This window comes from Canis lupus, chromosome 36, assembly GCF_011100685.1.
Source record: "Canis lupus familiaris isolate Mischka breed German Shepherd chromosome 36, alternate assembly UU_Cfam_GSD_1.0, whole genome shotgun sequence".
NCBI lineage: Eukaryota > Metazoa > Chordata > Mammalia > Carnivora > Canidae > Canis > Canis lupus.
In genome coordinates this window covers 17183248-17198008 of record NC_049257.1, presented here as the reverse complement: position 1 = coordinate 17198008, position 14761 = coordinate 17183248, and the positions used below count along the sequence as shown (strand labels likewise).

General features: G+C 40.7%; 1 long non-coding RNA gene across 38 annotated transcripts in view; it reads left to right on the top strand.

Moving 5' to 3' along the window:
• The window catches only part of LOC102153619, a 214301-nt gene that overhangs the window by 167897 nt on the left and 31643 nt on the right, over nt 1-14761 (top strand). For 36 of the 38 annotated variants that reach the window (XR_005384697.1, XR_005384729.1, XR_005384730.1 and 33 more), the window contains one exon: nt 1486-1548. The exons of the other annotated variants lie outside the window; for them this stretch is intronic. This is a non-coding gene — a long non-coding RNA (uncharacterized LOC102153619). The remainder of the gene's footprint in view (nt 1-1485; nt 1549-14761) is intronic. 38 annotated transcript variants of the gene reach the window in all.

Sequence of the window (14761 nt, the reverse complement as noted above, 5' to 3'; positions counted from 1 at the left end):
AGTTTGCATGGCTTCAGGAAAAAGGGAAGTTGGAGAAGACGGTATAGGCCCAGTTTCCAAATATCTACCTCTGTCTCTTCTTGTTTTTTTCATTCTTCATGAAAAATTTCTCCCTAAAGTTTGCATTTCAAAAAATGACTCTTAGGCCCTGGAGAAGATGGGGATAGAAAATCCGTATCACAGAGGCACAAAGTATCAAAGAGTTTATCAAGGTGGAGATTTGGGGCATCCTATTATCAGAGATGCTAAAGTCCTTTTAGCAGTTTTTGTTGTTTGTTTTTGTTTGTTTTAAGTAAACTGTCCTCAGTGTGGAGTTTGAACTCCTAACCCCAAGACCAAGAGTCATGCTTTGGGGGACCGCTGGGTGGCTCAGTTGGTTAAGCATCGGACTCTTGATTTTGACTTAGGTCATGGTCTCAGGGTCCTGAGATTTACCCCCACATCGGGCTCTGTGGTGGGTGTTGAGCCAGCTTAAAATGCTCTCTCTGTCCCTACATATACATGTGCACTCTAAAAAAAATTTTTTTTTAAATCACATGCTCTACTGAGTGTGCCAGCCAGGTGCCCCAATAGTTTGTCTTTTAAAAGTCCTTTCCACACCTTTTTGTTATTAATCTCAGGTGATGTAGGTTATGTTTTCAAAGACACGATAAAATTTATAATTTAAAGGGACAGAATGCAAAAAAAAATCTTTTTCCTAGGAGTTCCAGGGTAATTGCTATTTAAAATGTACCTTTCTTAAGTACAGGACAATTTTGTTCCAATATCCTGATCTTTTATAATATCTACAAGCATTTTGAGAGGAATAGGTGAGGTTTGGGGGATTGGTAAAGAGACTTGTATTTCTGGTTTTGTAGAGATTTGCACAACAAAGATTTTTTTTTTTTAAGATTTTATTTATTTATTCATGAGCGACACACACAGAAAGAGGCAGAGAGAGAAGCGAGCTCCTCTCAGGGAGCCCAGTGTGGGACTTGATCCCAGATTCTGGGATCATGCCCCGAGCTGAAGGCAGATGCTCAACCGCTGAGCCACCCAGGAATCCCAAAGATTTTTTTTTTAAGATTTTATTCATTTATTCATGAGACAGAGTGAGAGAGAGAGAGAGAGAGAGAGAGAGAGACTCAGGCAGGGGGAGAAGTAGGCTTCCTGAAGGGAGCCTGATGTGGGACTCGATCCTGAAACTCCAGGATCATGCCCTGAGCCAAAGGCAAACGCTCAACCCCTGAGCCACCCAGGCATCCCAGACTTCTTTGTTTTCGATGGCCTTGACAGTCGTGAGGCATCCCAAGATGGTTGTTTTTAACAGCCCCCCGCCCCTGCCCCCAAGAACTGACCTGTTACCTGAATATCAAGGGTTTGATCCACCTTTTTAACTAAATGTGGTTCAGGACGATTTTTAACTAAAATGAAATGAAAAGATTTATGCCTTTGTAAAAGTCCATATAAAACATTTTAATGAAGCTTTTTTTTTTTTTTCCTAAGTACACAGTTCAATTTTGGCTTCTGTTAGTCCCTGAATGTTGGCCTTCTAGAGATCATTTGTAGGTGAGTGAAGTCACCTGTTCCCCCAGGGTGAGGTGGGAATGGGAGGGAGGGCTTGTGAATGGTCATGAGTCTTTCTAATTCCTCTCTAAATTTGGTAGGATCTTTTGAAACTGGATGTAAAAGGGCTTTATAATTTAAAATATCTGCTGCTGTCCAGGGCATATGAATTCCTTGTGTGTGTGTGTGTGGGGGGGGGGGGGGGTCAAGGATACACCTGCAAAGGACATTGAAGAGGAATGCCTGAAGCTGGCAAAGCCTGATTACAGAGCCCTGGAAAGCAAGGGCCAAGTGAGCCTTACTGCCAGTCCTGGGGGCTTTTACTAAATGCCCTCTTGGCTTTCAGCATTCATGTGAGTAACCTGTATATACTTTGGACCTAGGGATTAGGTCAGAGTGCTTTCTATATTCTGTAGGGAAGAGGGAAGTTAAAACAGTCAAATGAAAAAAAAAACCAAAAGAACAGTCAAATGTGGCTGGATTCTAAGAAGGGGAATTTATATTGGTAATGTTAACCTTAAAAATAAAACTTCATTATTTTGCCAGCAAAATAGGTTTATTTGAGGATAACAGTGAATTGCAATTCAGGACAAGCAAGTATGAATGGTATTTTATGGAAAAGAGGGCGGAAGTTGGCAGGTGTTGTTCCAAATGAAAGTCCAGTGGAGAAAAGCAAGAGTTCAAGAGTGATGATGGCTTCTCACTGGCTGAGTTGCTGAGGTACTGGATTTCTTGTAGGAAGTGCAATGTAAGTCTTTCTCTGTTGGGATCTGTCATGAATGCTTCTTTCTTGTTGAAGATTCTTTTGCTGGGGTTTGTAACTGACAAGTCTTCCTGAGATCGCTATTGAGTGGTACTGCTCTCCCTTCTTGCCTCCCCTTCTAGCATCCCAGGTCCATTTTAGTGGTTTCCCTTTATTGATTTTCACATTTCCTCCTTTTGATCAAGATCTTTCTCTGAAGGTATCACTGATCAAATCGGGTTTTTTCATATTCAATGGTTTTTTCCCTCTGTGCCAGGAAAGACCTTTCCTTGTGTCAGAGGGAAAGGGCAGAGCAGTTAGAAACAAGGCCACATTTGAGTAACAAAGAGGGTTAGGAGGGAGAACCCTCAGGCATTTATCATCAGTCATTCATGATATGGGAAACAAAGGCAGAAGAAAAAATATTGAATTTTCTTACTACCTACAGCCTATTGACAAGTCCTTGAAACAGGCAGAGCGATCCTCTAGGAACTCAGCTGCCTCCATGTTGATTCTTTGCTAAGGGCACAAGGCAATCTTGGCCCAACTCCCTGGATTCTGTAAGTCATCTTGAACATACAAAATTCCTTTGGAAAGTCCCTTTATCTCTATCCCCCAAGATACATGTTGACAGTCATCCCCCAAGCACATGACCCACCAAACATACATCTGAAGGATCTCATGACTCAGGTTTTATTAGACGGTAGTAAATGACCTTTTCCCAAAAATAGCTAGCCCCCTCAAGGTCCTGGAAACTTGCTTCCCAAATCCCTTAGAGACTTACGCTCTCCCTCACGCCCTCCCAGCTTGTAAGTATACAATGGGCCACTCCTCATGACTGTGGCACAGCTCTTTCTGCCCATAGGTCTTGTCTCTGTGCTTTAATAAAACCACCTTTTTGTACCAAGACATCTCAAGAATTCTTTCTTGGCCGTCAGCTTTGTACCCTAACATCTTTCCTATATCAATTTACATTTATCAAGGTCATAAGCATTGGAGATCATCTCCTTATTGGTTACACCATTTTTACAAAAGTTTCAGAGGCAACAAAATACAAAATATGAAATAATTATACAGAAGTGACATAACAATTCCAAATTGTATGGTAGGTCTACAACTGGACCCTAAATCAGAAAGTAGCCAATTGGAACATTTATTGGCACTTATTCAGATTTAGGGGAGAAAGGTTCTTTCTATTCAGTCAAATCCAGAGTTGTATATGTCTTCTGGAAGTCTCTGCCTAAAGGGCCATGAAAGCAGAGTACTGAATACTGCAGGAACACTGAAAGAATTAACAGTGCATTTGGGGAAATACAGTGCCGGTATAGACATGAAGCAATAGTGAATGAACTTTTTGCAAAAGTAGCAGAACATCAAGGATGTATTAAAACAATATGATTATCTCAAAAGCATCATTTGGAACCAAATATGTTATCAGTAACACAATCTGTAAAGTTGTAAATCCAGAAACCATGAATTTGGATAAGAATCCAGAGTTAGTTAATAGTCTAGATGAAAAAAAAGACATTCGTGAATCCTGAACCTTCTGATCCTTCAGACAAAGCAAGTGAGAAGATTAGTTTGTCATGAGATCATGATGAGGCTGTTTCCAAAAGGCTGAAAAGCTCCAGTAAAAAGGAGAGGTTTCCACCTTATGCAGGGGCTTGGGAAATGCAGACTAGGACATTGTGTTTCCACAAAAAAAGACAGGAAAAACAGTCAATGAGGAAAAAGATATAGAAGCCTGACCCCAGACATCTTGGGAAAGCTGTCTCATCAGATGTCCTCTGCTTCAGTTCTGGGAAATCTTTACTTTCAGGTCACCAGATGGTGTGCAGGTCCACTCAGGGTTCAATGCTTTGTTTAGATATATTACCCGAATCTGAGTCTATTCCTTGAAACTTGGCAGCACAAATTTTGGTTAGCAGTACCTAATTTGGTTAGCAGTACTTGAGGTCGAAGAGAGTCTTTCTAGAGGTGTCTTCCAGTAGACAAAATTCTCCAGGTTGCAAGGTATGATCTTTTAGGTTTTTGTCTTCCAGGAGTGTGCTGTGAAAAGATTGGTCTACCAAAGCATTATTATTTTAATAGAAGCAATTAGGCCTTTACAATATTGAAGTATATCTCCTTTACCAATTGTGGGTCAAAAGAGTCCAAGTACATTGGTTATATCTATGACCATCTTAAGGGGTGAGAGCCTATGAGTTCCAAAGGGGGTGGATCTGAGATGTAGAAGGACCAATAGCAGTGCTTTGGGCCAAGGTAGTTGGAGGCTCTCTACAGATTTTGCCAGTTGAGTCTTAATAATGCAGTTGGTATATTTGACTAACCCTGGGGATTGAGGATGGTGTGCAAATCAAAATGTTGTTAAACCAAACAGCAAAGAATTGTTGAAGTATCCGACTGGTAAGATGGGTTTCCTGATCATTATGAAGTTCAAGAGGGTTCCCCAGGTAGAGATAATATTTTCTAACAGAATTTTAGCCATGGAAGAGACATTGGCCTGGCAATAAAAGAAAGCTTCGGTTCAGTGAGAAACACAAACCATGACTAAATCATATTTATATCCCTGAGACAGAGAAGTTGTATGAAATCCACTTTTTAAAATAAGTTTCCCTGGATTATACTTTGGACAGGTGGGATAAGTGAAAAGGGCACTTCTGTGACCTTACTAATATTTCCCCACTAACATTGGTTCGCGAATGCTGTCGTTTTGTGAGTAGACCAATGGCTTAGTTTTAGAATTTCTGGTAGGGTTAGATTGATATTGTGGTTGAAATCAGAATTCTCCCATTCTGTAGGTTATCTTTTAGTTTTGTTGACTGTATCCTTTGCTGTGCAAATGCTTCTTATCTTGATGAAGTCCCAATAGTTCATTTTTGCTTTTGTTTCTTTTGCCTTCGTGGATGTATCTTGCAAGAAGTTACTGTGGCTGAGTTCAAAAAGGGTGTTGCCAGTGTTCTCTAGGATTTTGATGGAATCTTGTCTCACATTTAGATCTTTCATCCATTTTGAGTTTATCTTTGTGTATGGTGAAAGAGAGTGGTCTAGTTTCATTCTTCTGCATGTGGATGTCCAATTTTCCCAGCACCATTTATTGAAGAGACTGTCTTTCTTCCAGTGGATAGTCTTTCCTCCTTTATCGAATATTAGTTGACCATAAAGTTCAGGGTCCACTTCTGGGTTCTCTATTCTGTTCCATTGATCTATGTGTCTGTTTTTGTGCCAGTACCACACTGTCTTGATGACCACAGCTTTGTAGTACAACCTGAAATCTGGCATTGTGATGCCCCCAGATATGGTTTTCTTTTTTAAAATTCCCCTGGCTATTCGGGGTCTTTTCTGATTCCACACAAATCTTAAAATAATTTGTTCTAACTCTCTGAAGAAAGTCCATGGTATTTTGATAGGGATTGCATTAAACGTGTAAATTGCCCTGGGTAGCATTGACATTTTCACAATATTAATTCTGCCAATCCATGAGCATGGAATATTTTTCCATCTCTTTGTGTCTTCCTCAATTTCTTTCAGAAGTGTTCTATAGTTGTTAGGGTATAGATCCTTTACCTCTTTGGTTAGGTTTATTCCTAGGTATAAAGGGAGACAGAACATAAAGACTCCTAACTCTGGGAAACGAACTAGGGGTGGCGGAAGGGGAGGAGGGCAGGGGGTGGGGGTGAATGGGTGACGGGCACTGAGGGGGGCACTTGACGGGATGAGCACTGGGTGTTATTCTGTATATTGGCAAATTGAACACCAATAAAAAATAAATTTATTATTAAAAAAAAAAGATAGAAGAGCAGCTCCACCCCCCACCAAGTATTCGGAAATGCACAAAATTGGTTTTGAATAAATGCAGGAAAGAAGAGAGGGGAGGGAGAAAAGAAGGAGAGAGGGAAGAGATAAGATTATGTATATTAAAGTAATTTAAAGACTAAAAAAAAAAAAAGAAAAGAAAAGAAATCAGAGTTCTCTTTTTATTGAACCAACTGTTACTAGATTTTCAATACTATTTTCCTTCTCCGGGAACAATTGTTGGATATCTCTTGTCAGTTTTTCTGAGTTCTCATTTGGCGGAATATCCCTTTGGACCATAACAGAGATTTGGCTATTGATTTCCTTGAAAGTAGTATTTTTGGTGGAAATATCAGTGAGGTGGTTTCCTTTCGTCTCCAGGGAGTGGAGTCTGGAATGCCCAGGGACTTGAATAGTAGCCAGAACAGCCAGCAAAGCTATGACATTTAATACATTTTGAACATAGGAGCTATTTTTAATTTTATCCCCATTGGAGGTAAGGGCATAGCATTGTTTCCATAATATTCCAAAGTCGTGAGCTACCCCAAAGGCATATTGACTATCAGTATAAATGTTTACAGTTTTGCCCTAGGCTAAAGTACAAGGATGGTTAAAGGGGATGGATCCCATGATTAATTCTTCAGTGACTTTAAGAGGGCAGTGGTAGGAATGGCTCTGAAGCAGAGGGGTTATCCCCATGCCACGGGGTCAAGTTGTTGGTTTTAATCACTCCTTGGGCAAAAATGGTCGAATTTTAGGGTGAGTACTAAAAAGGCATTTCCTTCCCTCTCACATACAAAGAGGAATAAGGGAAGTTGATAATTAGGATGTCCAAGGACAGAGGGCTTTAGTATTGGGCTTCTTTCTCAGAAGCTAATGTCTTCCCCATCTTTCTAAATAATGGGATCAGGTTTGTCATTTTTTAGTAAAGCATGTAGAAATTGAGCCTTGTTGTCTTCTATTATGGGCTTGATGCTTTGAAGGGTTTCTTTATTTATAGGGTATTGATTAGTTTTGTGGAGATAGCTTGAGGGATCTATTTGAATCTTGATGGGAGGTACACTGTGGATTCTGTGTCAGTTAAAGATTTTGCCAATAAAGGAGATGGTAGCTGATCTATTAGGAATAATCAGTGTCCCAGCTATCATGCTGTCACAGAACAAATAAAAAATGTCAAAGTGTCATTTAATTCCCCTGAGTGCCTGTTTTGATTACTACTATCAAATTTAGAATTATTTCCCCATTTTGGCAGAAATTCCAGAATGATACTTTCCTAAGAAATCTTGGGTCACTAAATGAGTAGGGACAGAAGAACTAAGGAGAAAAGCATGTATATCTCTCAAAGGGCCTTAGAAGAGAATAGGTTCAGAGGCAGGAACCTGTTGAGGTTTATTAGAGACACTACAGTATGAACTGTTTTTATTACTCCGAGGCAGAGGCTGCCCTATAGCTCTGGGATTGTGCATAGACAGTATAGTTCCTATGTCAGTACACAGAGCTATTCATTCCCAACCTGGACAGTGGTTTCTTCAGGCCTACTAGGAAGGAGAATTGGGAAGAGCCTCTGTAGTTCCTTGGAACCCCATCATTGGGAACTAGGAGGACATTGGAAAGAATGACAAGAGGGCTGAAGGTGCCTGGAATGCTCAAGTTTGTAACAGTCTTTTTTCCAATGCCCTGATTACCCACACTAATAGCAGAAATTGGGGGTGGGGGAGTTTGTTCGGGGACCTTTATTTGTCAGAATTGAATACTAAGAATTTTAGTGATCTTTCTTTTAGATGATGACTCATCTAGGATGTGAGCGAGCTGGTATGCTGTATTAACTAAATCTGGAGCGGGCAGTTACTCATTCCATCCTTGTCCTCTTAACTAAAAGAGAAAGCTACCAATTCAGCCCATTAATAAACAGATTTAAAACCCAGGTGGATTCCGTATCCAAAGGAAGATCAGAATTTTCTTTAAAAGCAATTTGGAGTTGATTATACTAGTCATGAACAGGTTCCTCAGGCTTTTGTGTATAAGCCTAAGTTTTATTCCAATCAGCAGGCTTAGGAAAAGCTACTATAATTGCTTGGTGGGGGGTTTCCAGTGAGTGTTTTAGCATCTTTTTTTTTTTTTTTTTAAGATTTTATTTATTTATTCATGAGAGACACAGAGACAGAGGCAGTGACAGGCTCCATGCAGGAAGCCCGATGGGGGACTCAATCCCGGGACTCCAGGATCACACCCTGAGCCAAAGGCAAACGCTCAACCACTGAGCCACCCAGGTGTCCCGAGTGTTTTAGCATCTTGCCAAAAGTTAGGGGTTTATACCTTTTAAGTTTCATTCAGGAGATTCCTGTTGGACTAGTTTCATCCAGCTTTTGGCCTACCCTCACCAAGCATGTGGACTAATTGACATAAGTCTGAGAAACCAGGTTGGTAAGTTTGAATTTAACTATGTTAAATTCCTCAGCAAACTTATGGGGGGCCATTAAGTTACGTCAGGAAAATTTTTAAATATGGCTCCCAATTCAGCTTAGTCCGGAGAACATAAGAAGCTTTTAGCTTATTTAGTACCTCAGAAGACTTAATGTTAAGAACAGGTTTTGGAAGACTCCGGAGAGGATAAAGAGGAAGTTCAGCAGAAAGAAAATGATGGTAGAAGCAGGGCCTGAGCAGTGGCTGCCTCATATCTGCAAAGAAGATGAGGGAGGTGAGAAAGAGGCCTCGGAAGCCATTTTGACTTCTTCCTGTAGAAAACAGCATTTTGCAAGGAGAATCCTGAAAACATTTGGAAGTCTAATGTACCAATTAAAATATGCATCTCATTTCATTTTGTTTGTTGTTAGGAGCTGTAGCTTTCTAACTTAATTTTGAGAAAAACAAGTTTGGAGAGGTTTAAAGTGCCCCGTAATGGCCATTGAAGTTCTAAATTACTCTTGGTTAAATCCATCCATTCAGTGAGAAATGCATGTAAGGAGGGACTATAGTCTATACACATAAAATCAGGGTCCAGAGAGGTGGGGGCACCCAAAAAGCATTTTGATGGCAGGGATTCCATTTGTTAGAGGTTTTTCCCCAGGGTAAGAAGAAAAGTTCCTAAACAGTACAGTTTGAACAGTCACAGCCTCATTCCAGAAGGAACTGGACCAAAGGCCAGCACAGTTGCAACAGGAACAGTTTGGTTCCAAACAGGAGTTGGACCAAGGCTACCACATTTTTCACAAGGAACGGTCCAGTTCCGAAAAGAAATTGGATCAGAGGCTAGTGCAGTTCCAACAGGCACATTTCCAATGGGAACAGTCTGATTCCTACAAGGAGTCAGATTAAAGGCCATCGTAGTTCTGACAGGCACAGTTCCAACCAGAACAGTCCAGTCCCAAAAGAGGAGCCAGACCAAAAACTGGCATAGTTCCAACAGGAAGAGTCTGGTTCTAAAAAGGGGTTGGGTTGAAGGCCAAAGGAGTATCTCAGAAAGAACAAAGTCTAAAAACAGATCTCAAATAAAGTGTGGAGAGCTCAAACACAGAGAGTAGAGCTTGAAATCTAGGAGAAAAGTACCCCCAAACTCCAGGGCCAGCAAGAAAGCAGTGATCCCAGTTGGCTCCATGAGTACCGGCTCCTGTTTGCTGATCAACTTTAAAGTCATTGGGGATCTTCTCTGGATCCTACTTCTGATCACCAGGTAATGTTAACCTTCAAAACAAAACCATCCGTTATTTCACCAGCAAAATGGGTTTAGTCGGGAATAAACAGAGAATTGCAATTCGGAACACACAAGCTATGGGACAAGCAAAAGCAAGTCTAACAAACAAGGGAAAGGAATGTTATTTTACAGAGAAGAGGGAGGAAGTTGGAAAGGGTTGTTTTGAATGAAAGTCCATCGGAGGGAAGAAAGGGTTTAGGGTGATAACAGTTTCTCATTGGCTGAATAGCTGAAGTAGTCGATTTCTTATAGGAAATGCAGTGTATGTCTTTCCCTGTCGGGATCTGTCATGGATGATTCTTTTCTATTGATGGTTCTTCTGTCACGGTCTGTAATTGACAGGTCTTCCTGTAATCGACATTGACTAGTACTGCTCCCCCTTCCAGCCTCTCCTTCTAGTCTCCTAGATCTATCTTAGGAAAGTCTCCCTTTACTAATTTTCTTAGTTGTGGCCATTACTTTTTGTCTTAAGTGTAATTTCTGTTCTTTAATCTTGAAAGGCAGCCACCTAAGGCTAGCCATTATACTAATAAGACGATCGAGAGCTCTCCATAATTTTTTTTCTTTCAAATATAGCCAATTTATTTTTTTTTAATTTTTATTTGTTTATGATAGTTACAGAGAGAGAGAGAGGCAGAGACACAGGCAGAGGGAGAAGCAGGCTCCATGCGCCGGGAGCCCGATGTGGGATTCGATCCCGGGTCTCCAGGATCCCGCCCTGGGCCAAAGGCAGGCGCCAAACCGCTGCGCCACCCAGGGATCCCTCAAATATAGCCAATTTAAAGGATCCATCATTTGGCTGTTGATAAGTAGGATCTATTAATAGTCATTCAAACCAGTAAGACTTTTAGTGGCTTAACCAGAGATACAAGAGGCATCCCTAGAGAGGGCAAAGGTGATGCAGCCCCCATTATCCAAAAGTTCCTAGGGAAGCAAAGGCCTTCATTGCACAGGCAGTAAGGATGATGTAGTGATAACAGTGTCCTTGGTCTTCCACAAAAATGTGAGTTGCCTCCAGCCGCAGATTTGCCTGTACCACAGGCAGGTGCTACTGGAATGGGACTGGACAGCACTAACAAGCAATGAAGGTTGAGACCAACAAATGTTCCTTATGGTCTGGGACATGGTCTTACGACAAACTTCCCTGAGAACTGGCATAAATAATGAGACAAGAACCACGAGGAACTCTGTTAAGCAGCTGTGTCAAAACACAGGGAATCACATATTTTTCCTCGCTTTGAACACAATAGGATGACTTACCAAGCCAAAATCACCCACATTTTTGTTTCCTAAGTTTGGATCCACAGGCTATGCAGCCTTCCCCAGATGCACACAGGTGCATGAATCCTTCAGAGCCTATGCTGAGCTCTCAGGACCTACAAGATAAAAGGAAACCTCATCCAGTTTTTCTTATGTGTACATTAACAGCTTTAGCTAAGCCTTGGATCTCTTGGAGACAAACTTATTAGGAGGGATGTGCCATGGAGTTAGAGCTTATATGGTGTTTTACAGTATATCTTGTTGCATGGTAGTTTACTTGAGGTTGACAGGTATAACCTAGTATCAATCTAATACATTCTGTGGTCAACATATCCTAACAAAGGAGCCTTTGAGTTAGGTGGTGAGCACTCTAACAGCTTCTAAGTGTGTAACCCATGCCCACATATTTTGTGGCTTTGGTTTCCAAGATGTCCCTTAGCAACAGCCTTAACCTCATGTGTACATTAACCCACAGCAAAGCTTATCTAAATAGATGCCAGTCAGGTAAGAACCATGAACTTACCTATCTGTGAGTCTAGCTTGAGCAGACTTATAATAGGGTCTCTGCCTGCATTTTTACCCTATGATTTTTCCTCTTAATGACAACACATCAGACAAAGACAAAAACAAAGACCATCTCTGCAAGGAAGTGGATTAATAAAACCAAGAGTACTCTCCCAAATTTACTAAGAGTTGCCAAGTCCAAGGAACTAGTTCTACAAATATTTTCTCCTACTAATCTAAATTTTAGAAAGAGAAGAAGGACTGTTACCACTATTATTCAGTTGGACCCTGTAGATGGAAATTCTGGGAGGCTGACATGATAAGAAAACTTACCTTCTGCTTGCTTGTATGTCAGATGCCCAAGGATCTCAGCTGTAGTGATAGTAGGGCAAACAGTTGTCCCAGAAAGTTAAAGTATCCTGTTGATATGCCAACTGTTGGGGAGAAAGAAATGTTATTATGCTCTTCAGGATTCTTCTGATTGAACTAAGAATTAAATTGATGTGAAATAGATTAACTGAAAATTAAATGTAATTTTGTATGTACAGGGAATTCACATAGACATGAGATTCGAAAGGCAGGCAAAATGAGGTATAAATGTCATCGTGAACTAAGGATAGGGGTCTATGACTTCAAAGGGAAGGAATGCAATTCGTAGGAGGTTGAAAGAGCAAATGTTTGGTAAACAGATGTTTTCTGAGCCATTCAGAAACAATGGCACATAGAGAGGACCTTGTTCAGATAAGCTTGCTGATTCTTCCCTATTTATCATACCAAGTTCATATTATAATATAGTTATCTATGTTGGTAGCTCTCTTCTTGGAGCAGGTCCTCCACCTAAGTTTAGGCAGTTGTTGGGGGTCATGGAGTCAGAGTTTCTCCTGAATCTTTTGGACTTTGATTGCTATCAGCTAGGCATATTCTGCATCCCAAAGTGGTCCAATTTGGAAAGGCCTGATGTTGGCCCCTACAGAGGCTACTCACTCTCTCTAATGAAAATGATAATTGGAGCTATTTAGATCACTTGGAGAATGTATGAGGCAGAGACAGTCCTCCAAAGCAACAGCATTTAAGGGATGACCAATTGTAGGAGCCAAAGGAAGACTGTTTTCAAAAATGAGGGAGGCTTCAATACTGTTAGATATTCCCCAGCAGTTAGGTAAGATGAGAACTGAGAAGTATGCTTTAGACTTAACCAAAATCTTGTTGATGACTTTGGAACGAGTGGTTTTATGAGAACAGTAGTGGAGAAGCAAAAGATAACTGTAAATAAACACAGTCATTGGGAAAAAATTGAATGGGTTTGTGTATTTTACAAAGGGACAATTTTGAGTTGGTCTGAATGCTAGAGGTGAAGGACCAAAGCAAGCAGTATATAAAGAAGGGGGAGAGAGGTTAAGTACTTGAGTAGGGTCCTCCAGGGACTGAAGGATTGCCTCCAATGGGAGGAGGAACATGTCTCTGATTGGAATACATTATCAGGGTGTTTAAGAAATATGTGGAATTGATGTGGACAGACATGCATTGGAATCAAGACATCTCCACTTCCGACCTATGTAACCCTGGCTAAGCTGCTCACTCTCTCCAGAGATATGGCTGTTTCTCTCACTGAGCGCTCTCTATGGTACAGGCACTAACCAGTGAGATAGGGTTGGTTTTGGTTGTTGTTGTTTTACATAGGAGAATGCCAGGGCTGTATAGCTTAGTGGAGAGAACATATTTGTTAAAATAAGTTAGACCAAGGCCAAAATCTAAGCAAGAAACTGAGAAAACCCTTATATGATAATTGACCTTTTTTTATGTTCAGGAGACAGAGTACAGCAGAAGCTAAGGGGAAAGTTGGGGGAAGCCCATTGGGTAAACCATGTAAGGAAAGGAAATTCAGAATAACCAAATATTTTTCTACTTTAGATAATCCTTTCAGTGATTTCGTGGAATTGACAGGTTTTACTTTGTATTAGGCAGGACTCTTACAGATTCCGGTACAGAAAAGCCAATTTCAAACTTACTTAAATAAAGAGACTATTTTGTCTCAAGTCACTAAAAAATTCTTGAGGTGGAACCAAAGCACTGGAGTGTGTCCTACCTTCCTGCTTCTCTTCTTTCTCCCCATATTTCAGCTCTACTATTTAAAAAATATTTTTCAATTAAAAAAAAAATTTTTTTTAAATTTGAGCGAGCGAGGGAGAAGGGAGCATGAACAGTGGGAAGAGGGGCAGAAGGAGAAGCAGACTGCTTGCTGAGCAGGAAGCCTGACCTGGGGCTCTATCCCAGGGTCCTGGGATCATGACCCGAGCCGAAGGCAGATGCTTAATGAACTGAGCCACCCAGGTGCCCCCAGCTCTGCGGTTTTTTTTTTGTTTTTGTTTTTGTTTTTTAATGTTGGCTTCAAAAGGCTGACTCTGTCCTTGTTATGACAGAGATGGGCAAGATAGCACCAGCCTTCAGCAGGCCTAGATGTGCAAAACTTCCTAATGAGCACCTCTCTCCTTAATTGCTCGAGGGAAGCATCAAGATTGACTCTGAATAGCCAGGCATGAGCCGTGTTACCACCCCTGGAAATTGGGAATAGGTTTGGAGATGTGGTACACATGTGCATACGCGTACACACACACCCCAACACCCCAACGCCAACCTCTAAGACTAATTTAGGAAAGGGAAGGATTCCCATAAGGCACAGTAGATCCTTTCATTCAAAGAAAGGATGTTGGGCAGGTGAAAACACATGTTGATCATCTTTATCTGTGTTCTGCAGACTGGAAATATGTTTTCTTATGTTGTATTTATACTTACAAATTTCTTACTGAAGACTTTCTCATTTTTAGTAGAATTCATTGCTGGCATTTAGTCCATGAAATGTGACATTCTGAAATTTAAAGACTCTCTTTAAATCCCTTCTCTACACTCTTCTCTCTATTTATTTTCTCATTTCCTGATGTTTTTTTAAGTCAGGTAATGCACATATATATTTCCACCCTCTCTTAAAGGAGATTTAGAAAAAAAGAGGAAATAAGATTCACCTTGATGAGTTGATTGGATATAAATCTTAGAGAATCAAGTTGATCTTAAAAGTAGGAAAAGTATTCTGAATCCAGCAATTAGCTTGAAAAAGGCAGCCACATCCTCTACCTATTTTCTCTCTGTTTCCTAGATCTTTTAGCATTTTCTTTGGGTGAGTGGCCTGGGTGAGTGGCCATTTCAGTCAGGGTTCAGTGTAATTTTTT